Here is a 26,322-nt window from a genome sequence, read left to right as displayed (position 1 = left end):
ACACACTGGAGCACACTCCCACCTATTAGGAATGAGTATCACACACCGGAGCATAGGCTCAATCATTGAGTGCATCTCACAGAGGAGTGAGCCTCATACCCTGGAGCATAGTCTCATTGAGTGCATCTCACACACTGGAGCACCCTCCCGCCTATTAGGAGTGAGCATCACACCCTGGAGCATAGTCTCAATCATTGAGTGCATCTCACACACTGAAGCACACTGCCTCATATTAGGAGTGTGTATCACCCAGGAGCATGGTCTCGCTCATTGGGTAAATTTCACACACTTTAGCAAAAGTGTCTATTAGGATTAAGTATCACACCCTGGAGCATAGTCTCACTCATTGAGTGCATCTCACACACCAGAGCACACTTACACCTATTTAGAGTGAGTATCACACCCTGGAGCATAATCTCACTTCATTGAGTTCATCTCACACACAACGGAGCACACTGTGGCTTATTAGGAGTGAGTAACACACCCTTGAGCATAGTCTCACTCATAGAGTGAATCTCACACACCGGAGCACACTCTCGCCTATTAGGAGTGAGTATCTCACTCTGGAGCATAGTCTCACTCATTGATTGCATCTCACATACTGGAGCGCACCCTCCCCTAATAGATGTGACTCTCACACCCTGGAGAATAACTCATTGGTTGACCCTGACACGTTGGTTCATACTTACACCTATTAGGAGTGACTCTCACACTCTGGAGCACGCTGTAGCTTATTAGGAGTGAGCCTCACACCCTAGAGCATAGTCTCATTGATTGCTTCTCACACACTGGAGCACACTCCCGCCTATTAGGAGTGAGCATCACACCCTAGAGCATAGTCTCAATCATTGAGTGCATCTTACAAACCTGTAGCACTCTGTCGCCTATTAGAAGTGAGCCTCACACCCTGGAGCATAGTCTTATTGAGTGCATCTCACACATTGGAGTACATTCCCGCCTATTAGGAGTGAGCATCACACCCTGGAGCATAGTCTCATTGAGTACATCTCACACACTGGAGTACACTCCCACCTATTAGGAGTGAACATCACCCCCTGGAGCATAGTCTCAATCATTGAGTGCATCTCACGCACTGGAGCACAATCCCGCAAATTGGGAGTGAGCATCACATCTTGAAGCATAGTTTCACCCAATGAGTGAGACTATGCTCCAGGCTGGAAGACTCCTGCCTGACTCTCACACCCTGGAGCATAGTCTCACTCATTAAGTGCATCTCACACACAAGAGCACAATGTCACCTATTAGAAGTGAGCCTCACTCCCTGGAGCATAGTCTCATTGAGTGCATTTCACACACTGGAGCACACTCCCACCTATTAGGAGTGAGCTTCACACACCGGAGCATAGTCTCAATCATTGAGTGATTCTCACACAGGAGTGAGCCTCACAACATGGAGCATAGTACCATTGAGTGCATCTCACACACTGGAGACCCTCCCACCTATTAGGAGTGAGCATCACACCCTGGAGCATAGTCTCAATCATTGAGTGCATCTCACACACTGGAGCATATTCTCGCATATTGGGAGTGAGCCTCACATCTTGGAGCATAGTCTCGCCCATTGAGTGAATCTCACACCCCGGTGCACACCCTCGCCAATTAGGCATGAGTTTTGCAGCCTGGAGCATAACCTCCCTCATTGGTTGAATCTCATACTCCGGAGCGCACTCGAGCCTATTAGGAGTGAGTATCACACCCTGAAGAATGGTCTCGCTCATTGGGTAAATTTCAAACACTTTAGCAAAAGTGTCTATTAGGAGTAAGTATCATACCCTGGAGCATAGTCTCACTCATTGAGTGCATCTCACACACTGGAGCGCACTTGCGCCTATTTGGAGTGAGTATCACACCCTGGAGCATAATCTCACTTCATTGAGTTCATCTCACACACCGGAGCACACTGTGGCTTATTAGGAGTGAGTGACACACCCTTGAGCATAGTCTCACTCATGGAGTGCATCTCACATACCGGAGCACACTCTCGCCGATTAGGAGTGAGTATCTCACCCTGGAGCATAGTCTCACTTATTGAATGCATCTCACACACCGGAGCACACTTTTGCCTATTAGGAGTGAGCATCAAACCCTGGAACAACGTATCATTGAGTGCATCTCACACACTGGAGCACATTCTCACCGATTAGGAGCGAGTCTCACATCTTCCGAGCATAGTCTCCCTCATTGAGTGAATCTCACATCGCTGTGCACAACCCTCCCCAATTAGGCAGGAGTCTTCCAGCCTGGAGCATAGTCTCACTCATTGGCTGAATCTCACACTCTGGAACACACTCCCGCCCATTAGGAGTGAGTATCACACCCTGCAACATAGTCTCACTCATTGAGTGCATCTCACATACTGGAGCGCACCCTCCCCTAATAGGTGTGACTCTCACACCCTGGAGAATCACTCATTGGTTGACCCTGACACGTTGGTTCATACTTACACGTATTAGGAGTGACTCTCACACCCTGGAGCATAGTCTCACTCATTGAGTGCATCTCACACACAGGAGCACACTGTCACCTATTAGAAGTGAGCCTCACACCCTGGAGCATAGTCTCATTGAGTGCATCTCACACACTGGAGCACACTCCCACCTATTAGGAATGAGTATCACACACCGGAGCATAGGCTCAATCATTGAGTGCATCTCACAGAGGAGTGAGCCTCATACCCTGGAGCATAGTCTCATTGAGTGCATCTCACACACTGGAGCACCCTCCCGCCTATTAGGAGTGAGCATCACACCCTGGAGCATAGTCTCAATCATTGAGTGCATCTCACACACTGAAGCACACTGCCTCATATTAGGAGTGTGTATCACCCAGGAGCATGGTCTCGCTCATTGGGTAAATTTCACACACTTTAGCAAAAGTGTCTATTAGGATTAAGTATCACACCCTGGAGCATAGTCTCACTCATTGAGTGCATCTCACACACCAGAGCACACTTACACCTATTTAGAGTGAGTATCACACCCTGGAGCATAATCTCACTTCATTGAGTTCATCTCACACACAACGGAGCACACTGTGGCTTATTAGGAGTGAGTAACACACCCTTGAGCATAGTCTCACTCATAGAGTGAATCTCACACACCGGAGCACACTCTCGCCTATTAGGAGTGAGTATCTCACTCTGGAGCATAGTCTCACTCATTGATTGCATCTCACATACTGGAGCGCACCCTCCCCTAATAGATGTGACTCTCACACCCTGGAGAATAACTCATTGGTTGACCCTGACACGTTGGTTCATACTTACACCTATTAGGAGTGACTCTCACACTCTGGAGCACGCTGTAGCTTATTAGGAGTGAGCCTCACACCCTAGAGCATAGTCTCATTGATTGCTTCTCACACACTGGAGCACACTCCCGCCTATTAGGAGTGAGCATCACACCCTAGAGCATAGTCTCAATCATTGAGTGCATCTTACAAACCTGTAGCACTCTGCCGCCTATTAGAAGTGAGCCTCACACCCTGGAGCATAGTCTTATTGAGTGCATCTCACACATTGGAGTACATTCCCGCCTATTAGGAGTGAGCATCACACCCTGGAGCATAGTCTCATTGAGTACATCTCACACACTGGAGTACACTCCCACCTATTAGGAGTGAACATCACCCCCTGGAGCATAGTCTCAATCATTGAGTGCATCTCACGCACTGGAGCACAATCCCGCAAATTGGGAGTGAGCATCACATCTTGAAGCATAGTTTCACCCAATGAGTGAGACTATGCTCCAGGCTGGAAGACTCCTGCCTGACTCTCACACCCTGGAGCATAGTCTCACTCATTAAGTGCATCTCACACACAAGAGCACAATGTCACCTATTAGAAGTGAGCCTCACTCCCTGGAGCATAGTCTCATTGAGTGCATTTCACACACTGGAGCACACTCCCACCTATTAGGAGTGAGCTTCACACACCGGAGCATAGTCTCAATCATTGAGTGATTCTCACACAGGAGTGAGCCTCACAACATGGAGCATAGTACCATTGAGTGCATCTCACACACTGGAGACCCTCCCACCTATTAGGAGTGAGCATCACACCCTGGAGCATAGTCTCAATCATTGAGTGCATCTCACACACTGGAGCATATTCTCGCATATTGGGAGTGAGCCTCACATCTTGGAGCATAGTCTCGCCCATTGAGTGAATCTCACACCCCGGTGCACACCCTCGCCAATTAGGCATGAGTTTTGCAGCCTGGAGCATAACCTCCCTCATTGGTTGAATCTCATACTCCGGAGCGCACTCGAGCCTATTAGGAGTGAGTATCACACCCTGAAGAATGGTCTCGCTCATTGGGTAAATTTCAAACACTTTAGCAAAAGTGTCTATTAGGAGTAAGTATCATACCCTGGAGCATAGTCTCACTCATTGAGTGCATCTCACACACTGGAGCGCACTTGCGCCTATTTGGAGTGAGTATCACACCCTGGAGCATAATCTCACTTCATTGAGTTCATCTCACACACCGGAGCACACTGTGGCTTATTAGGAGTGAGTGACACACCCTTGAGCATAGTCTCACTCATGGAGTGCATCTCACATACCGGAGCACACTCTCGCCGATTAGGAGTGAGTATCTCACCCTGGAGCATAGTCTCACTTATTGAATGCATCTCACACACCGGAGCACACTTTTGCCTATTAGGAGTGAGCATCAAACCCTGGAACAACGTATCATTGAGTGCATCTCACACACTGGAGCACATTCTCACCGATTAGGAGCGAGTCTCACATCTTCCGAGCATAGTCTCCCTCATTGAGTGAATCTCACATCGCTGTGCACAACCCTCCCCAATTAGGCAGGAGTCTTCCAGCCTGGAGCATAGTCTCACTCATTGGCTGAATCTCACACTCTGGAACACACTCCCGCCCATTAGGAGTGAGTATCACACCCTGCAACATAGTCTCACTCATTGAGTGCATCTCACATACTGGAGCGCACCCTCCCCTAATAGGTGTGACTCTCACACCCTGGAGAATCTCTCATTGATTGACCCTGACACGTTGGTTCATACCTACACCTATTAGGAGTGACTCTCACACCCTGGAGCATAACCTCCCTCATTGGGTGAATCTCATACTCCGGAGCGCACTCGCGCCTATTAGGAGTGAGTATCACACCCTGGAGCATAGTCTCGCTCATTGGGTAAATTTCACACACGGGAGCAAACCTGTCTATTAGGAGTGAGTATCACACCCTGGAGCATAGTCTCACTCATTGAGTGCATCTCACACACTGGAGCGCACTTGCGCCTATTTGGAGTGAATATCACACCCTGGAGCATAATCTCACTTCATTGAGTTCATCTCACACACAGGAGCACACTGTGGCTTATTAGGAGTGAGTGACACACCCTTGAGCATAGTCTCACTCATGGAGTGCATCTCACATACCGGAGCACACTCTCGCCGATTAGGAGTGAGTATCTCACCCTGGAGCATAGTCTCACTCATTGAGTGCATCTCACACACCGGAGCACACTTTTGCCTATTAGGAGTGAGCATCAAACCCTGGAACAACGTCTCATTGAGTGCATCTCACACACTGGAGCACATTCTCGCCGATTAGGAGCGAGTCTCACATCTTGGAGCATAGTCTCCCTCATTGAGTGAATCTCACATTGCTGTGCACACCCTCCCCAATTAGGCAGGAGTCTTCCAGCCTGGAGCATAGTCTCACTCATTGAGTGCATCTCACATACTGGAGCGCACCCTCCCCTAATAGGTGTGACTCTCACACCCTGGAGAATCACTCATTGATTGACCCTGACACGTTGGTTCATACTTACACCTATTAGGAGTGACTCTCACACCCTGGAGCATAGTCTCACTCATTAAGTGCATCTCACACACAAGAGCACACTGTCACCTATTAGAAGTGAGCCTCACACCCTGGAGCATAGTCTCATTGAGTGCATTTCACACACTGGAGCACACTCCCACCTATTAGGAGTGCGCTTCACACACCGGAGCATAGTCTCAATCATTGAGTGCATCTCACACAGGAGTGAGCCTCACAACATGGAGCATAGTCTCATTGAGTGCATCTCACACACTGGAGCACCCTCCCACCTATTAGGAGTGAGCATCACACCCTGGAGCATAGTCTCAATCATTGAGTGCATCTCACATACTGGAGCATATTCTCGCATATTGGGAGTGAGCCTCACATCTTGGAGCATAGTCTCGCCCATTGAGTGAATCTCACACCCCGGTGCACACCCTCGCCAATTAGGCATGAGTTTTGCAGCCTGGAGCATAACCTCCCTCATTAGGTGAATCTCATACTCCGGAGCGCCCTTGCGCCTATTAGGAGTGAGTATCACACCCTGGAGCATAGTCTCGATTATTGGATAAATTTCACACACTGGAGCAAACCTGTCTATTAGGAGTGAGTATCACACCCTGGAGCATAAACTCACTCATTGAGTGCATCTCACACACTGGAGCGCACTAGCACCTGTTAGGAGTGTGTATCACACCCTGGAGAATAGTCTCAATCATTGAGTGCATCATACAAACTGTAGCACACTGTCGCCTATTAGGAGTGAGCCTCACACTCTGGAGCATAGTCTTATTGAGTGCATCTCACATACTGGAGTACATTCCCGCCTATTAGGAGTGAGTATCAAACCCTGGAGCATAGTCTCATTGAGTGCATCTCACACACTGGAGTACACTCCCACCTATTAGGAGTGAACATCACCCCCTGAAGCATAGTCTCAATCATTGAGTGCATCTCAAACACTGGAGCACATTCCCTCCTATTAGGAGTGAACATCACCTCCTGGAGTATAGTCTCAATCATTGAGTGCATCACACACACTGGTGCACATTCTCGCAAATTGTTAGTGAGCCTCACATCTTGGAGCATAGTTTCACTCTTTTAGTGAATCTCACACCCCGGTGCACACCCACGCCAATTAGGCATGAGTCTTGCAGCCTGGAGCATAGTCTCCCTCATTGGGTGAATCTCACAAACTAAACTGGAGTACACTCCCGCCTATTAGGAGTGAGTACCACACCCTGGAGCATAGTCTCACTCATTGAGTGCATCTCACACACTGAAGCACACTGCCTCATATTAGGAGTGTGTATCACCCAGGAGCATGGTCTCGCTCATTGGGTAAATTTCACACACTTTAGCAAAAGTGTCTATTAGGATTAAGTATCACACCCTGGAGCATAGTCTCACTCATTGAGTGCATCTCACACACCAGAGCACACTTACACCTATTTAGAGTGAGTATCACACCCTGGAGCATAATCTCACTTCATTGAGTTCATCTCACACACCGGAGCACACTCTCGCCTATTAGGAGTGAGTATCTCACCCTGGAGCATAGTCTCACTCATTGATTGCATCTCACACACCGGAGCACACTTTTTCCTATTAGGAATGAGCCTCACACCCTGGAACAACGTCTCATTGAGTGCATCTCACACACTGGAGCACATGCTCGCCGATTAGGAACGAGTCTCACATCTTGGAGCAAAGTCTCCCTCATTGAGTGAATCTCACATCACTGTGCACACCCTCCCCAATTAGGCACAAGTCTTCCATCCTGGAGCATAGTCTCACTCATTGGGTGAATCTCACACTCTGGAACACACTCACGCCCATTAGGAGTGAGTATCAAACCCTGGAGCATAGTCTCACTCATTGAGTGCATCTCACATACTGGAGCGCACCCTCCCCTAATAGGTGTGACTCTTCCAACCTGGAGAATCACTCATTGGTTGACCCTGACACGTTGGTTCATACTTACACCTATTAGGAGTGACTCTCACACCCTGGAGCACACTGTCGCCTATTAGGAGTGAGCCTCACACCCTAGAGCATAGTCTCATTGAGTGCTTCTCACACACTGGAGCACACTCCCGCCTTTTAGGAGTGAGCATCACACCCTGGAGCATAGTCTCAATCATTGAGTGCATCTTACAAACTGTAGCACTCTGTCGCCTATTAGGAGTGAGCCTCACACCCTAGAGCATAGTCTTATTGAGTGCATCTCACACACTGGAGTACGTTCCCACCTATTAGGAGCGAGTCTCACATCTTGGAGCATAGTCTCCCCCATTGTGTGAATCTCACACTCTGGAACACACTCCCGCCCATTAGGAGTGAGTATCACACCCTGGAGCATAGTCTCACTCATTGAGTGCATCTCACATACTGGAGCGCACCCTCCCCTAATAGGTGTGACTCTCAAACCCTGGCGAATCACTCATTGGTTGACCCTGACACGTTGTTTCATACTTACACCTATTAGGAGTGACTCTCACACCCTGGAGCATAGTCTCACTCATTGAGTGAATCTCACACACATGAGCACACTGTTGCCTATTAGAAGTGAGCCTCACACCCTAGAGCATAGTCTCATAGAGTGCATCTCACACACTGGAACACAGTCCCACCTTTTAGGAGTGATAATCACACACCGGAGCATAGTCTCAATCATTGAGTGCATCTCATACAGGAGTGAGCCTCACATCTTGGAGCATAGTCTCGCTCATTGAGTGAATCTCACACCAAGTTGCACACCCTCGCCAATTAGGCATGAGTTTTGCCGCCTGGAGCATAACCTCCCTCATTGAGTGAATCTCACACACCGGAGTGCACTCGGCCTATTAGGAGTGAGTATCACACCCTGGAGCATAGTCTCGCTCATTAGGTAAATTTCACACATTGGAGCAAACCTGTCTATTAGGAGTGAGTATCACACCCTGAAGCATAAACTCACTCATTGAGTGCATCTCACAAACCGGAGTGCACTCGCGCCTATTAGGAGTGAGTATCAAACTCTGGAGCATAGTCTCAATCATTGAGTGCATCTTACAAACTGTAGCACACTGTCGCCTATTAGGAGTGAGCCTCACACCCTGGAGCATAGTCTTATTGAGTGCATCTCACACACTGGAGTACATTCCCGCCTATTAGGAGTGAGTATAACACCCTGGAGCATAGTCTCATTGAGTGCATCTCACACACTGGAGTACACTCCCACCTATTAGGAGTGAGCCTCACACCCTGGAGCATAGTCTTATTGAGTGCATCTCACACACTGGAGTACATTCCCGCCTATTAGGAGTGAGTATAACACCCTGGAGCATAGTCTCATTGAGTGCATCTCACACACTGGAGTACACTCCCACCTATTAGGAGTGAACATCACCCCCTGAAGCATAGTCTCAATCAATGAGTGCATCTCACACACTGGATCACATTCCCGCCTATTAGGAGTGAGTATCACACCCTGGAGCATAGTCTCATTGAGTGCATCTCACATACTGGAGTATACTACCACCTATTAGGAGTGAACATCACCCCCTTAAGCATAGTCTCAATCATTGAGTGCATCTCACACACTGGAGTACACTCCCACCTATTAAGAGTGAACATCACCCCCTGAACCATGGTCTCAATCATTGAGTGCATTTCACACACTGGAGCACATTCCCACCTATTAGGAGTGAGTATCACACCCTCGAGCATAGTCTCATTGAGTGCATCTCACACACTGGAGTACACTCCCACCTATTAGGAGTGAACATCACCCCCTGAAGCATAGTCTCAATCATTGAGTGCATCTGACACACTGGAGCACATTCCCTCCTATTAGGAGTGAGTATCACACCCTGGAGCATAGTCTCATAGAGTGCATCTCACACACTGGAGTACACTCCCACCTATTAAGAGTGAACATCACCCCCTGGAGCATAGTCTCCCTCATCGGGTGAATCTCACAAACTGGAGCTCACTCCCACCTATTAGGAGTGTGTACCACACCCTGGAGCATAGTCTCACTCATTGAGTGCATCTCACACACTGGAGCACACTGCCTCATATTAGGAGTGAGTATCACACCCAGGAGCATGGTCTCGCTCATTGGGTAAATTTCAAACACTTTAGCAAAAGTGTCTATTAGGAGTAAGTATCACACCCTGGAGCATAGTCTCACTCATTGAGTGCATCTCACACACCGGAGCACACTTGCGCCTATTTGGAGTGAGTATCACACCCTGGAGCTTAATCTCAGTTCATTGAGTTCATCTCACACACCGCAGCACACTGTGGCTTATTAGGAGTGAGTAACACCCCCTTGAGCATAGTCTCACTCATGGAGTGCATCTCACATACCGGAGCACACTCTCGCCTATTAGGAGTGAGTATCTCACCCTGGAGCATAGTCTCACTCATTGAGTGTATCTCACACACCGGAGCACACTTTTGCCTATTAGGAGAGAGCCTCACACCCTGGAACAACATCTCATTGAGTGCATCTTCCACACTGGAGCACATTCTCACCGATTAGGAGTGAGTCTCACATCTTGGAGCATAGTCTCCCTCATTGAGCGAATCTCACATCACTGTGCACACCCTCCCCAATTAGGCACAAGTCTTCCAGCCTGGAGCATAGTCTCACTCATTGAGTGCATCTCTCATACTGGAGTGCACCCTCGCCTAATAGGTGTGACTCTCACACCCTGGAGAATCACTCATTGGTTGACCCTGACACGTTGGTTCATACTTACACCTATTAGGAGTGACTCTCACACCCTGGAGCATAGTCTCACTCATTGAGTGCATCTCACACACAGGAGCACACTGTCACCTATTAGAAGTGAGCCTCACACCCTGGAGCATAGTCTCATTGAGTGCATCTCACACACTGGAGCACACTCCCACCTATTAGGAATGAGTATCACACACCGGAGCATAGGCTCAATCATTGAGTGCATCTCACAGAGGAGTGAGCCTCATACCCTGGAGCATAGTCTCATTGAGTGCATCTCACACACTGGAGCACCCTCCCGCCTATTAGGAGTGAGCATCACACCCTGGAGCATAGTCTCAATCATTGAGTGCATCTCACACACTGAAGCACACTGCCTCATATTAGGAGTGTGTATCACCCAGGAGCATGGTCTCGCTCATTGGGTAAATTTCACACACTTTAGCAAAAGTGTCTATTAGGATTAAGTATCACATCCTGGAGCATAGTCTCACTCATTGAGTGCATCTCACACACCAGAGCACACTTACACCTATTTAGAGTGAGTATCACACCATGGAGCATAATCTCACTTCATTGAGTTCATCTCACACACAACGGAGCACACTGTGGCTTATTAGGAGTGAGTAACACACCCTTGAGCATAGTCTCACTCATAGAGTGAATCTCACACACCGGAGCACACTCTCGCCTATTAGGAGTGAGTATCTCACCCTGGAGCATAGTCTCACTCATTGATTGCATCTCACACACCGGAGCACACTTTTTCCTATTAGGAATGAGCCTCACACCCTGGAACAACGTCTCATTGAGTGCATCTCACACACTGGAGCACATGCTCGCCAATTAGGAACGAGTCTCACATCTTGGAGCAAAGTCTCCCTCATTGAGTGAATCTCACATCACTGTGCACACCCTCCCCAATTAGGCACAAGTCTTCCATCCTGGAGCATAGTCTCACTCATTGGGTGAATCTCACACTCTGGAACACACTCCCGCCCATTAGGAGTGAGTATCAAAGCCTGGAGCATAGTCTCACTCATTGAGTGCATCTCACATACTGGAGCGCACCCTCCCCTAATAGGTGTGACTCTTCCAACCTGGAGAATCACTCATTGGTTGACCCTGACACGTTGGTTCATACTTACACCTATTAGGAGTGACTCTCACACCCTGGAGCACACTGTCGCCTATTAGGAGTGAGCCTCACACCCTAGAGCATAGTCTCATTGAGTGCTTCTCACACACTGGAGCACACTCCCGCCTTTTAGGAGTGAGCATCACACCCTGGAGAATAGTCTCAATCATTGAGTGCATCTTACAAACTGTAGCACTCTGTCGCCTATTAGGAGTGAGCCTCACACCCTAGAGCATAGTCTTATTGAGTGCATCTCACACACTGGAGTACGTTCCCACCTATTAGGAGCGAGTCTCAAATCTTGGAGCATAGTCTCCCTCATTGAGTGAATCTCACATCACTGTGCACACCCTCCCCAATTAGGCACAAGTCTTCCAGACTGGAGCATAGTTTCACTCATTGTGTGAATCTCACACTCTGGAACACACTCCCGCCCATTAGGAGTGAGTATCACACCGTGGGGCATAGTCTCACTCATTGAGTGCATCTCACATACTGGAGCGCACCCTCCCCTAATAGGTGTGACTCTCAAACCCTGGTGAATCACTCATTGGTTGACCCTGACACGTTGTTTCATACTTACACCTATTAGGAGTGACTCTCACACCCTGGAGCATAGTCTCACTCATTGAGTGAATCTCACACGCATGAGCACACTGTTGCCTATTAGAAGTGAGCCTCACACCCTAGAGCATAGTCTCATAGAGTGCATCTCACACACTGGAACACAGTCCCACCTTTTAGGAGTGATAATCACACACCGGAGCATAGTCTCAATCATTGAGTGCATCTCATACAGGAGTGAGCCTCACATCTTGGAGCATAGTCTCGCTCATTGTGTGAATCTCACACCAAGTTGCACACCCTCGCCAATTAGACATGAGTTTTGCCGCCTGGAGCATAACCTCCCTCATTGAGTGAATCTCACACACCGGAGTGCACTCAGCCTATTAGGAGTGAGTATCACACCCTGGAGCATAGTCTCGCTCATTAGGTAAATTTCACACATTGGAGCAAACCTGTCTATTAGGAGTGAGTATCACACCCTGAAGCATAAACTCACTCATTGAGTGCATCTCACAAACCGGAGTGCACTCGCGCCTATTAGGAGTGAGTATCAAACTCTGGAGCATAGTCTCAATCATTGAGTGCATCTTACAAACTGTAGCACACTGTCGCCTATTAGGAGTGAGCCTCACACCCTGGAACATAGTCTTATTGAGTGCATCTCACACACTGGAGTACATTCCCGCCTATTAGGAGTGAGTATAACAACCTGGAGCATAGTCTCATTGAGTGCATCTCACACACTGGAGTACACTCCCACCTATTAGGAGTGAGCCTCACACCCTGGAGCATAGTCTTATTGAGTGCATCTCACACACTGGAGTACATTCCCGCCTATTAGGAGTGAGTATAACACCCTGGAGCATAGTCTCATTGAGTGCATCTCACACACTGGATCACATTCCCGCCTATTAGGAGTGAGTATCACACCCTGGAGCATAGTCTCATTGAGTGCATCTCACATACTGGAGTCTACTACCACCTATTAGGAGTGAACATCACCCCCTTAAGCATAGTCTCAATCATTGAGTGCATCTCACACACTGGAGTACACTCCCACCTATTAAGAGTGAACATCACCCCCTGAAGCATGGTCTCAATCATTGAGTGCATTTCACACACTGGAGCACATTCCCACCTATTAGGAGTGAGTATCACACCCTCGAGCATAGTCTCATTGAGTGCATCTCACACACTGGAGTACACTCCCACCTATTAGGAGTGAACATCACCCCCTGAAGCATAGTCTCAATCATTGAGCGCATCTGACACACTGGAGCACATTCCCGCCTATTAGGAGTGAGTATCACACCCTGGAGCATAGTCTCATAGAGTGCATCTCACACACTGGAGTACACTCCCACCTATTAAGAGTGAACATCACCCCTGGAGCATAGTCTCCCTCATCGGGTGAATCTCACAAACTGGAGCTCACTCCCACCTATTAGGAGTGTGTACCACACTCTGGAGCATAGTCTCACTCATTGAGTGCATCTCACACACTGGAGCACACTGCCTCATATTAGGAGTGAGTATCACACCCAGGAGCATGGTCTCGCTCATTGGGTAAATTTCAAACACTTTAGCAAAAGTGTCTATTAGGTGTAAGTATCACACCCTGGAGCATAGTCTCACTCATTGAGTGCATCTCACACACCGGAGCACACTTGCGCCTATTTGGAGTGAGTATCACACCCTGGAGCTTAATCTCAGTTCATTGAGTTCATCTCACACACCGCAGCACACTGTGGCTTATTAGGAGTGAGTAACACCCCCTTGAGCATAGTCTCACTCATGGAGTGCATCTCACATACCGGAGCACACTCTCGCCTATTAGGAGTGAGTATCTCACCCTGGAGCATAGTCTCACTCATTGAGTGTATCTCACACACCGGAGCACACTTTTGCCTATTAGGAGAGAGCCTCACACCCTGGAACAACATCTCATTGAGTGCATCTCACACACTGGAGCACATTCTCATCGATTAGGAGTGAGTCTCACATCTTGGAGCATAGTCTCCCTCATTGAGCGAATCTCACATCACTGTGCACACCCTCCCCAATTAGGCACAAGTCTTCCAGCCTGGAGCATAGTCTCACTCATTGAGTGCATCTCTCATACTGGAGTGCACCCTCGCCTAATAGGTGTGACTCTCACACCCTGGAGAATCACTCATTGGTTGACCCTGACACGTTGGTTCATACTTACACCTATTAGGAGTGACTCTCACACCCTGGAGCATAGTCTCACTCATTGAGTGCATCTCACACACAGGAGCACACTGTCACCTATTAGAAGTGAGCCTCACACCCTGGAGCATAGTCTCATTGAGTGCATCTCACACACTGGAGCACACTCCCACCTATTAGGAATGAGTATCACACACCGGAGCATAGGCTCAATCATTGAGTGCATCTCACAGAGGAGTGAGCCTCATACCCTGGAGCATAGTCTCATTGAGTGCATCTCACACACTGGAGCACCCTCCCGCCTATTAGGAGTGAGCATCACACCCTGGAGCATAGTCTCAATCATTGAGTGCATCTCACACACTGAAGCACACTGCCTCATATTAGTAGTGTGTATCACCCAGGAGCATGGTCTCGCTCATTGGGTAAATTTCACACACTTTAGCAAAAGTGTCTATTAGGATTAAGTATCACACCCTGGAGCATAGTCTCACTCATTGAGTGCATCTCACACACCAGAGCACACTTACACCTATCTAGAGTGAGTATCACACCCTGGAGCATAATCTCACTTCATTGAGTTCATCTCACACACCGGAGCACACTGTGGCTTATTAGGAGTGAGTAACACACCCTTGAGTATAGTCTCACTCATTGATTGCATCTCACACACCGGAGCACACTTTTTCCTATTAGGAATGAGCCTCACACCCTGGAACAACGTCTCATTGAGTGCATCTCACACACTGGAGCACATGCTCGCCGATTAGGAACGAGTCTCACATCTTGGAGCAAAGTCTCCCTCATTGAGTGAATCTCACATCACTGTGCACACCCTCCCCAATTAGGCACAAGTCTTCCATCCTGGAGCATAGTCTCACTCATTGGGTGAATCTCACACTCTGGAACACACTCCCGCCCATTAGGAGTGAGTATCTCACCCTGGAGCATAGTCTCACTCATTGAGTGCATCTCACACACCGGAGCACACTTTTTCCTATTAGGAATGAGCCTCACACCCTGGAACAACGTCTCATTGAGTGCATCTCACACACTGGAGCACATGCTCGCCGATTAGGAACGAGTCTCACATCTTGGAGCAAAGTCTCCCTCATTGAGTGAATCTCACATCACTGTGCAAACCCTCCCCAATTAGGCACAAGTCTTCCATCCTGGAGCATAGTCTCACTCATTGGGTGAATCTCACACTCTGGAACACACTCCCGCCCATTAGGAGTGAGTATCAAAGCCTGGAGCATAGTCTCACTGATTGAGTGCATCTCACATACTGGAGCGCACCCTCCCCTAATAGGTGTGACTCTTCCAACCTGGAGAATCACTCATTGGTTGACCCTGACACGTTGGTTCATACTTACACCTATTAGGAGTGACTCTCACACCCTGGAGCACACTGTCGCCTATTAGGAGTGAGCCTCACACCCTAGAGCATAGTCTCATTGAGTGCTTCTCACACACTGGAGCACACTCCCGCCTTTTAGGAGTGAGCATCACACCCTGGAGCATAGTCTCAATCATTGAGTGCATCTTACAAACTGTAGCACTCTGTCGCCTATTAGGAGTGAGCCTCACACCCTAGAGCATAGCCTTATTGAGTGCATCTCACACACTGGAGTACGTTCCCACCTATTAGGAGCGAGTCTCAAATCTTGGAGCATAGTCTCCCTCATTGAGTGAATCTCACATCACTGTGCACACCCTCCCCAATTAGGCACAAGTCTTCCAGACTGGAGCATAGTTTCACTCATTGTGTGAATCTCACACTCTGGAACACACTCCCGCCCATTAGGAGTGAGTATCACACCGTGGGGCATAGTCTCACTCATTGAGTGCATCTCACATACTGGAGCGCACCCTCCCCTAATAGGTGTGACTCTCAAACCCTGGCGAATCACTCATTGGTTGACCCTGACACGTTGTTTCATACTTACACCTATTAGGAGTGACTCTCACACCCTGGAGCATAGTCTCACTCATTGAGTGAATCTCACACGCATGAGCACACTGTTGCCTATTAGAAGTGAGCCTCACACCCTAGAGCATAGTCTCATAGAGTGCATCTCACACACTGGAACACAGTCCCACCTTTTAGGAGTGATAATCACACACCGGAGCATAGTCTCAATCATTGAGTGCATCTCATATAGGAGTGAGCCTCACATCTTGGAGCATAGTCTCGCTCATTGTGTGAATCTCACACCAAGTTGCACACCCTCGCCAATTAGACATGAGTTTTGCCGCCTGGAGCATAACCTCCCTCATTGAGTGAATCTCACACACCGGAGTGCACTTGGCCTATTAGGAGTGAGTATCACACCCTGGAGCATAGTCTTGCTCATTAGGTAAATTTCACACATTGGAGCAAACCTGTCTATTAGGAGTGAGTATCACACCCTGAAGCATAAACTCACTCATTGAGTGCATCTCACAAACCGGAGTGCACTCGCGCCTATTAGGAGTGAGTATCAAACTCTGGAGCATAGTCTCAATCATTGAGTGCATCTTACAAACTGTAGCACACTGTCGCCTATTAGGAGTGAGCCTCACACCCTGGAACATAGTCTTATTGAGTGCATCTCACACACTGGAGTACATTCCCGCCTATTAGGAGTGAGTATAACACCCTGGAGCATAGTCTCATTGAGTGCATCTCACACACTGGAGTACACTCCCACCTATTAGGAGTGAGCCTCACACCCTGGAGCATAGTCTTATTGAGTGCATCTCACACACTGGAGTACATTCCCGCCTATTAGGAGTGAGTATAACACCCTGGAGCATAGTCTCATTGAGTGCATCTCACACACTGGATCACATTCCCGCCTATTAGGAGTGAGTATCACACCCTGGAGCATAGTCTCATTGAGTGCATCTCACATACTGGAGTATACTACCACCTATTAGGAGTGAACATCACCCCCTTAAGCATAGTCTCAATCATTGAGTGCATCTCACACACTGGAGTACACTCCCACCTATTAAGAGTGAACATCACCCCCTGAAGCATGGTCTCAATCATTGAGTGCATTTCACACACTGGAGCACATTCCCACCTATTAGGAGTGAGTATCACACCCTCGAGCATAGTCTCATTGAGTGCATCTCACACACTGGAGTACACTCCCACCTATTAGGAGTGAACATCACCCCCTGAAGTATAGTCTCAATCATTGAGCGCATCTGACACACTGGAGCACATTCCCGCCTATTAGGAGTGAGTATCACACCCTGGAGCATAGTCTCATAGAGTGCATCTCACACACTGGAGTACACTCCCACCTATTAAGAGTGAACATCACCCCCTGGAGCATAGTCTCCCTCATCGGGTGAATCTCACAAACTGGAGCTCACTCCCACCTACTAGGAGTGTGTACCACACTCTGGAGCATAGTCTCACTCATTGAGTGCATCTCACACACTGGAGCACACTGCCTCATATTAGGAGTGAGTATCACACCCAGGAGCATGGTCTCGCTCATTGGGTACATTTCAAACACTTTAGCAAAAGTGTCTATTAGGAGTAAGTATCACACCCTGGAGCATAGTCTCACTCATTGAGTGCATCTCACACACCGGAGCACACTTTGAGTATCACACCCTGGAGCTTAATCTCAGTTCATTGAGTTCATCTCACACACCGCAGCACACTGTGGCTTATTAGGAGTGAGTAACACCCCCTTGAGCATAGTCTCACTCATGGAGTACATCTCACATATGGGAGCACACTCTCGCCTATTAGGAGTGAGTATCTCACCCTGGAGCATAGTCTCACTCATTGATTGCATCTCACACACCGGAGCACACTTTTTCCTATTAGGAATGAGCCTCACACCCTGGAACAACGTCTCATTGAGTGCATCTCACACACTGGAGCACATGCTCGCGATTAGGAACGAGTCTCACATCTTGGAGCAAAGTCTCCCTCATTGAGTGAATCTCACATCACTGTGCACACCCTCCCCAATTAGGCACAAGTCTTCCATCCTGGAGCATAGTCTCACTCATTGGGTGAATCTCACACTCTGGAACACACTCCCGCCCATTAGGAGTGAGTATCAAACCCTGGAGCATAGTCTCACTCATTGAGTGCATCTCACATACTGGAGCGCACCCTCCCCTAATAGGTGTGACTCTTCCAACCTGGAGAATCACTCATTGGTTGACCCTGACACGTTGGTTCATACTTACACCTATTAGGAGTGACTCTCACACCCTGGAGCACACTGTCGCCTATTAGGAGTGAGCCTCACACCCTAGAGCATAGTCTCATTGAGTGCTTCTCACACACTGGAGCACACTCCCGCCTTTTAGGAGTGAGCATCACACCCTGGAGCATAGTCTCCCTCATTGAGTGAATCTCACATCACTGTGCACACCCTCCCCAATTAGGCACAAGTCTTCCAGACTGGAGCATAGTTTCACTCATTGTGTGAATCTCACACTCTGGAACACACTCCCGCCCATTAGGAGTGAGTATCACACAGTGGGGCATAGTCTCACTCATTGAGTGCATCTCACATACTGGAGCGCACCCTCCCCTAATAGGTGTGACTCTCAAACCCTGGCGAATCACTCATTGGTTGACCCTCACACGTTGTTTCATACTTACACCTATTAGGAGTGACTCTCACACCCTGGAGCATAGTCTCACTCATTGAGTGAATCTCACACACATGAGCACACTGTTGCCTATTAGAAGTGAGCCTCACACCCTAGAGCATAGTCTCATAGAGTGCATCTCACACACTGGAACACAGTCCCACCTTTTAGGAGTGATAATCACACACCGGAGCATAGTCTCAATCATTGAGTGCATCTCATACAGGAGTGAGCCTCACATCTTGGAGCATAGTCTCGCTCATTGAGTGAATCTCACACCAAGTTGCACACCCTCGCCAATTAGGCATGAGTTTTGCCGCCTGGAGCATAACCTCCCTCATTGAGTGAATCTCACACACCGGAGTGCACTCGGCCTATTAGGAGTGAGTATCACACCCTGGAGCATAGTCTCGCTCATTAGGTAAATTTCACACATTGGAGCAAACCTGTCTATTAGGAGTGAGTATCACACCCTGAAGCATAAACTCACTCATTGAGTGCATCTCACAAACCGGAGTGCACTCGCGCCTATTAGGAGTGAGTATCAAACTCTGGAGCATAGTCTCAATCATTGAGTGCATCTTACAAACTGTAGCACACTGTCGCCTATTAGGAGTGAGCCTCACACCCTGGAGCATAGTCTTATTGAGTGCATCTCACACACTGGAGTACATTCCCGCCTATTAGGAGTGAGTATAACACCCTGGAGCATAGTCTCATTGAGTGCATCTCACACACTGGAGTACACTCCCACCTATTAGGAGTGAGCCTCACACCCTGGAGCATAGTCTTATTGAGTGCATCTCACACACTGGAGTACATTCCCGCCTATTAGGAGTGAGTATAACACCCTGGAGCATAGTCTCATTGAGTGCATCTCACACACTGGAGTACACTCCCACCTATTAGGAGTGAACATCACCCCCTGAAGCATAGTCTCAATAAATGAGTGCATCTCACACACTGGATCACATTCCCGCCTATTAGGAGTGAGTATCACACCCTGGAGCATAGTCTCATTGAGTGCATCTCACATACTGGAGTATACTACCACCTATTAGGAGTGAACATCACCCCCTTAAGCATAGTCTCAATCATTGAGTGCATCTCACACACTGGAGTACACTCCCACCTATTAAGAGTGAACATCACCCCCTGAAGCATGGTCTCAATCATTGAGTGCATTTCACACACTGGAGCACATTCCCACCTATTAGGAGTGAGCATCACACCCTCGAGCATAGTCTCATTGAGTGCATCTCACACACTGGAGTACACTCCCACCTATTAGGAGTGAACATCACCCCTGAAGCATAGTCTCAATCATTGAGTGCATCTGACACACTGGAGCACATTCCCTCCTATTAGGAGTGAGTATCACACCCTGGAGCATAGTCTCATAGAGTGCATCTCACACACTGGAGTACACTCCCACCTATTAAGAGTGAACATCACCCCCTGGAGCATAGTCTCCCTCATCGGGTGAATCTCACAAACTGGAGCTCACTCCCACCTATTAGGAGTGTGTACCACACCCTGGAGCATAGTCTCACTCATTGAGTGCATCTCACACACTGGAGCACACTGCCTCATATTAGGAGTGAGTATCACACCCAGGAGCATTGTCTCGCTCATTGGGTAAATTTCAAACACTTTAGCAAAAGTGTCTATTAGGAGTAAGTATCACACCCTGGAGCATAGTCTCACTCATTGAGTGCATCTCACACACCGGAGCACACTTGCGCCTATTTGGAGTGAGTATCACACCCTGGAGCATAGTCTCACTCATTGAGTGTATCTCACACACCGGAGCACACTTTTGCCTATTAGGAGAGAGCCTCACACCCTGGAACAACATCTCATTGAGTGCATCTCACACACTGGAGCACATTCTCACCGATTAGGAGTGAGTCTCACATCTTGGAGCATAGTCTCCCTCATTGAGCGAATCTCACATCACTGTGCACACCCTCCCCAATTAGGCACAAGTCTTCCAGCCTGGAGCATAGTATCACTCATTGAGTGCATCTCTCATACTGGAGTGCACCCTCGCCTAATAGGTGTGACTCTCACACCCTGGAGAATCACTCATTGGTTGACCCTGACACGTTGGTTCATACTTACACCTATTAGGAGTGACTCTCACACCCTGGAGCATAGTCTCACTCATTGAGTGCATCTCACACACAGGAGCACACTGTCACCTATTAGAAGTGAGCCTCACACCCTGGAGCATAGTCTCATTGAGTGCATCTCACACACTGGAGCACACTCCCACCTATTAGGAATGAGTATCACACACCGGAGCATAGGCTCAATCATTGAGTGCATCTCACAGAGGAGTGAGCCTCATACCCTGGAGCATAGTCTCATTGAGTGCATCTCACACACTGGAGCACCCTCCCGCCTATTAGGAGTGAGCATCACACCCTGGAGCATAGTCTCAATCATTGAGTGCATCTCACACACTGAAGCACACTGCCTCATATTAGTAGTGTGTATCACCCAGGAGCATAGTCTCGCTCATTGGGTAAATTTCACACACTTTAGCAAAAGTGTCTATTAGGATTAAGTATCACACCCTGGAGCATAGTCTCACTCATTGAGTGCATCTCACACACCAGAGCACACTTACACCTATTTAGAGTGAGTATCACACCCTGGAGCATAACCTCACTTCATTGAGTTCATCTCACACACCGGAGCACACTGTGGCTTATTAGGAGTGAGTATCTCACCCTGGAGCATAGTCTCACTCATTGATTGCATCTCACACACCGGAGCACACTTTTTCCTATTAGGAATGAGCCTCACACCCTGGAACAACGTCTCATTGAGTGCATCTCACACACTGGAGCACATGCTCGCCGATTAGGAACGAGTCTCACATCTTGGAGCAATGTCTCCCTCATTGAGTGAATCTCACATCACTGTGCACACCCTCCCCAATTAGGCACAAATCTTCCATCCTGGAGCATAGTCTCACTCATTGGGTGAATCTCACACTCTGGAACACACTCCCGCCCATTAGGAGTGAGTATCAAACCCTGGAGCATAGTCTCACTCATTGAGTGCATCTCACATACTGGAGCGCACCCTCCCCTAATAGGTGTGACTCTTCCAACCTGGAGAATCACTCATTGGTTGACCCTGACACGTTGGTTCATACTTACACCTATTAGGAGTGACTCTCACACCCTGGAGCACACTGTCGCCTATTAGGAGTGAGCCTCACACCCTAGAGCATAGTCTCATTGAGTGCTTCTCACACACTGGAGCACACTCTCACCTTTTAGGAGTGAGCATCACACCCTGGAGCATAGTCTCAATCATTGAGTGCATCTTACAAACTGTAGCACTCTGTCGCCTATTAGGAGTGAGCCTCACACCCTAGAGCATAGTCTTATTGAGTGCATCTCACACACTGGAGTACGTTCCCACCTATTAGGAGCGAGTCTCACATCTTGGAGCATAGTCTCCCTCATTGAGTGAATCTCACATCACTGTGCACACTCTCCCCAATTAGGCACAAGTCTTCCAGACTGGAGCATAGTTTCACTCATTGTGTGAATCTCACACTCTGGAACACACTCCCGCCCATTAGGAGTGAGTATCACACCGTGGGGCATAGTCTCACTCATTGAGTGCATCTCACATACTGGAGCGCACCCTCCCCTAATAGGTGTGACTCTCAAACCCTGGCGAATCACTCATTGGTTGACCCTGACACGTTGTTTCATACTTACACCTATTAGGAGTGACTCTCACACCCTGGAGCATAGTCTCACTCATTGAGTGAATCTCACACGCATGAGCACACTGTTGCCTATTAGAAGTGAGCCTCACACCCCAGAGCATAGTCTCATAGAGTGCATCTCACACACTGGAACACAGTCCCACCTTTTAGGAGTGATAATCACACACCGGAGCATAGTCTCAATCATTGAGTGCATCTCATACAGGAGTGAGCCTCACATCTTGGAGCATAGTCTCGCTCATTGAGTGAATCTCACACCAAGTTGCACACCCTCGCCAATTAGACATGAGTTTTGCCGCCTGGAGCATAACCTCCCTCATTGAGTGAATCTCACACACCGGAGTGCACTCGGCCTATTAGGAGTGAGTATCACACCCTGGAGCATAGTCTCGCTCATTAGGTAAATTTCACACATTGGAGCAAACCTGTCTATTAGGAGTGAGTATCACACCCTGAAGCATAAACTCACTCATTGAGTGCATCTCACAAACCGGAGTGCACTCGCGCCTATTAGGAGTGAGTATCAAACTCTGGAGCATAGTCTCAATCATTGAGTGCATCTTACAAACTGTAGCACACTGTCGCCTATTAGGAGTGAGCCTCACACCCTGGAACATAGTCTTATTGAGTGCATCTCACACACTGGAGTACATTCCCGCCTATTAGGAGTGAGTATAACACCCTGGAGCATAGTCTCATTGAGTGCATCTCACACACTGGAGTACACTCCCACCTATTAGGAGTGAGCCTCACACCCTGGAGCATAGTCTTATTGAGTGCATCTCACACACTGGAGTACATTCCCGCCTATTAGGAGTGAGTATAACACCCTGGAGCATAGTCTCATTGAGTGCATCTCACACACTGGATCACATTCCCGCCTATTAGGAGTGAGTATCACACCCTGGAGCATAGTCTCATTGAGTGCATCTCACATACTGGAGTATACTACCACCTATTAGGAGTGAACATCACCCCCTTAAGCATAGTCTCAATCATTGAGTGCATCTCACACACTGGAGTACACTCCCACCTATTAAGAGTGAACATCACCCCCTGAAGCATGGTCTCAATCATTGAGTGCATTTCACACACTGGAGCACATTCCCACCTATTAGGAGTGAGTATCACACCCTCGAGCATAGTCTCATTGAGTGCATCTCACACACTGGAGTACACTCCCACCTATTAGGAGTGAACATCACCCCCTGAAGCATAGTCTCAATCATTGAGCGCATCTGACACACTGGAGCACATTCCCGCCTATTAGGAGTGAGTATCACACCCTGGAGCATAGTCTCATAGAGTGCATCTCACACACTGGAGTACACTCCCACCTATTAAGAGTGAACATCACCCCCTGGAGCATAGTCTCCCTCATCGGGTGAATCTCACAAACTGGAGCTCACTCCCACCTATTAGGAGTGTGTACCACACTCTGGAGCATAGTCTCACTCATTGAGTGCATCTCACACACTGGAGCACACTGCCTCATATTAGGAGTGAGTATCACACCCAGGAGCATGGTCTCGCTCATTGGGTAAATTTCAAACACTTTAGCAAAAGTGTCTATTAGGAGTAAGTATCATACCCTGGAGCATAGTCTCACTCATTGAGTGCATCTCACACACCGGAGCACACTTGCGCCTATTTGGAGTGACTATCACACCCTGGAGCTTAATCTCAGTTCATTGAGTTCATCTCACACACCGCAGCACACTGTGGCTTATTAGGAGTGAGTAACACCCCCTTGAGCATAGTCTCACTCATGGAGTGCATCTCACATATCGGAGCACACTCTCGCCTATTAGGAGTGAGTATCTCACCCTGGAGCATAGTCTCACTCATTTAGTATATCTCACACACCGGAGCACACTTTTGCCTATTAGGAGAGAGCCTCACACCCTGGAACAACATCTCATTGAGTGCATCTCACACACTGGAGCACATTCTCACCGATTAGGAGTGAGTCTCACATCTTGGAGCATAGTCTCCCTCATTGAGCGAATCTCACATCACTGTGCACACCCTCCCCAATTAGGCACAAGTCTTCCAGCCTGGAGCATAGTCTCACTCATTGAGTGCATCTCTCATACTGGAGTGCACCCTCGCCTAATAGGTGTGACTCTCACACCGTGGAGAATCACTCATTGGTTGACCCTGACACGTTGGTTCATACTTACACCTATTAGGAGTGACTCTCACACCCTGGAGCATAGTCTCACTCATTGAGTGCATCTCACACACAGGAGCACACTGTCACCTATTAGAAGTGAGCCTCACACCCTGGAGCATAGTCTCATTGAGTGCATCTCACACACTGGAGCACACTCCCACCTATTAGGAATGAGTATCACACACCGGAGCATAGGCTCAATCATTGAGTGCATCTCACAGAGGAGTGAGCCTCATACCCTGGAGCATAGTCTCATTGAGTGCATCTCATACACTGGAGCACCCTCCCGCCTATTAGGAGTGAGCATCACACCCTGGAGCATAGTCTCAATCATTGAGTGCATCTCACACACTGGAGCACATTCTCGCATATTGGGAGTGAGCTTCAAATCTTGGAACATAGTCTCGCCCATTGAGTGAATCTCACACCCGGTGCACACCCGCGCCAATTAGGCATGAGTTTTGTAGCCTGGAGCATAACCTCCCTCATTGGGTGAATCTCACACACCGGAGCGCACTCGCGCCTGTTAGGAGTGAGTATCAAACTGTGGAGCATAGTCTCAATCATTGAGTGCATCTTACAAACTGTAGCACACTGTCGCCTATTAGGAGTGAGCCTCACACCCTGGAGCATAGTCTTATTGAGTGCATCTCACACACTGGAGTACATTCCTGCCTATTAGGAGTGAGTATATTACCCTGGAGCATAGTCTCATTGAGTGCATCTCACACACTGGAGTTCACTCCCACCTATTAGGAGTGAACATCACCCCCTGAAGCATAGTCTCAATCATTGAGTGCATCTCACACACTGGAGCACATTGCCGCCTATTAGGAGTGAGTATCACACCCTGGAGCATAGTCTCATTGAGTGCATCTCACACACTGGAGTACACTCCCACCTATTAGGAGTGAACATCACCCCCTGGAGCATAGTCTCAATCATTCTGTGCATCTCACACACTGGTGCACATTCTCGCAAATTGGGAGTGAGCCTCACATCTTGGAGCATAGTTTCACTCTTTAAGTGAATCTCACACCCCGCTGCACACCCACGCCAATTAGGCATGAGTCTTACAGCCTGGAGCATAGTCTCCCTCATTGAGTGAATCTCACAAACTGGAGCACACTCCCGCCTATTAGGAGTCAGTACCACCCCCTAGAGCATAGTCTCACTCATTGAGTGCATATCACACACTGGAGCACACTGCCTCATATTAGGAGTGAGTATCACACCCAGGAGTATGGTCTCACTCATTGAGTGCATCTCACACACCGGAGCGCACTTGCGCCTATTTGGAGTGAGTATCACACCCTG

Source organism: Ambystoma mexicanum, chromosome 2q (genome assembly GCF_040938575.1).
Source record: "Ambystoma mexicanum isolate Mex_15411 chromosome 2q, UKY_AmexF1_1, whole genome shotgun sequence".
NCBI classification, from domain to species: domain Eukaryota; kingdom Metazoa; phylum Chordata; class Amphibia; order Caudata; family Ambystomatidae; genus Ambystoma; species Ambystoma mexicanum.
Note: the sequence above shows the minus strand (reverse complement) of the source record.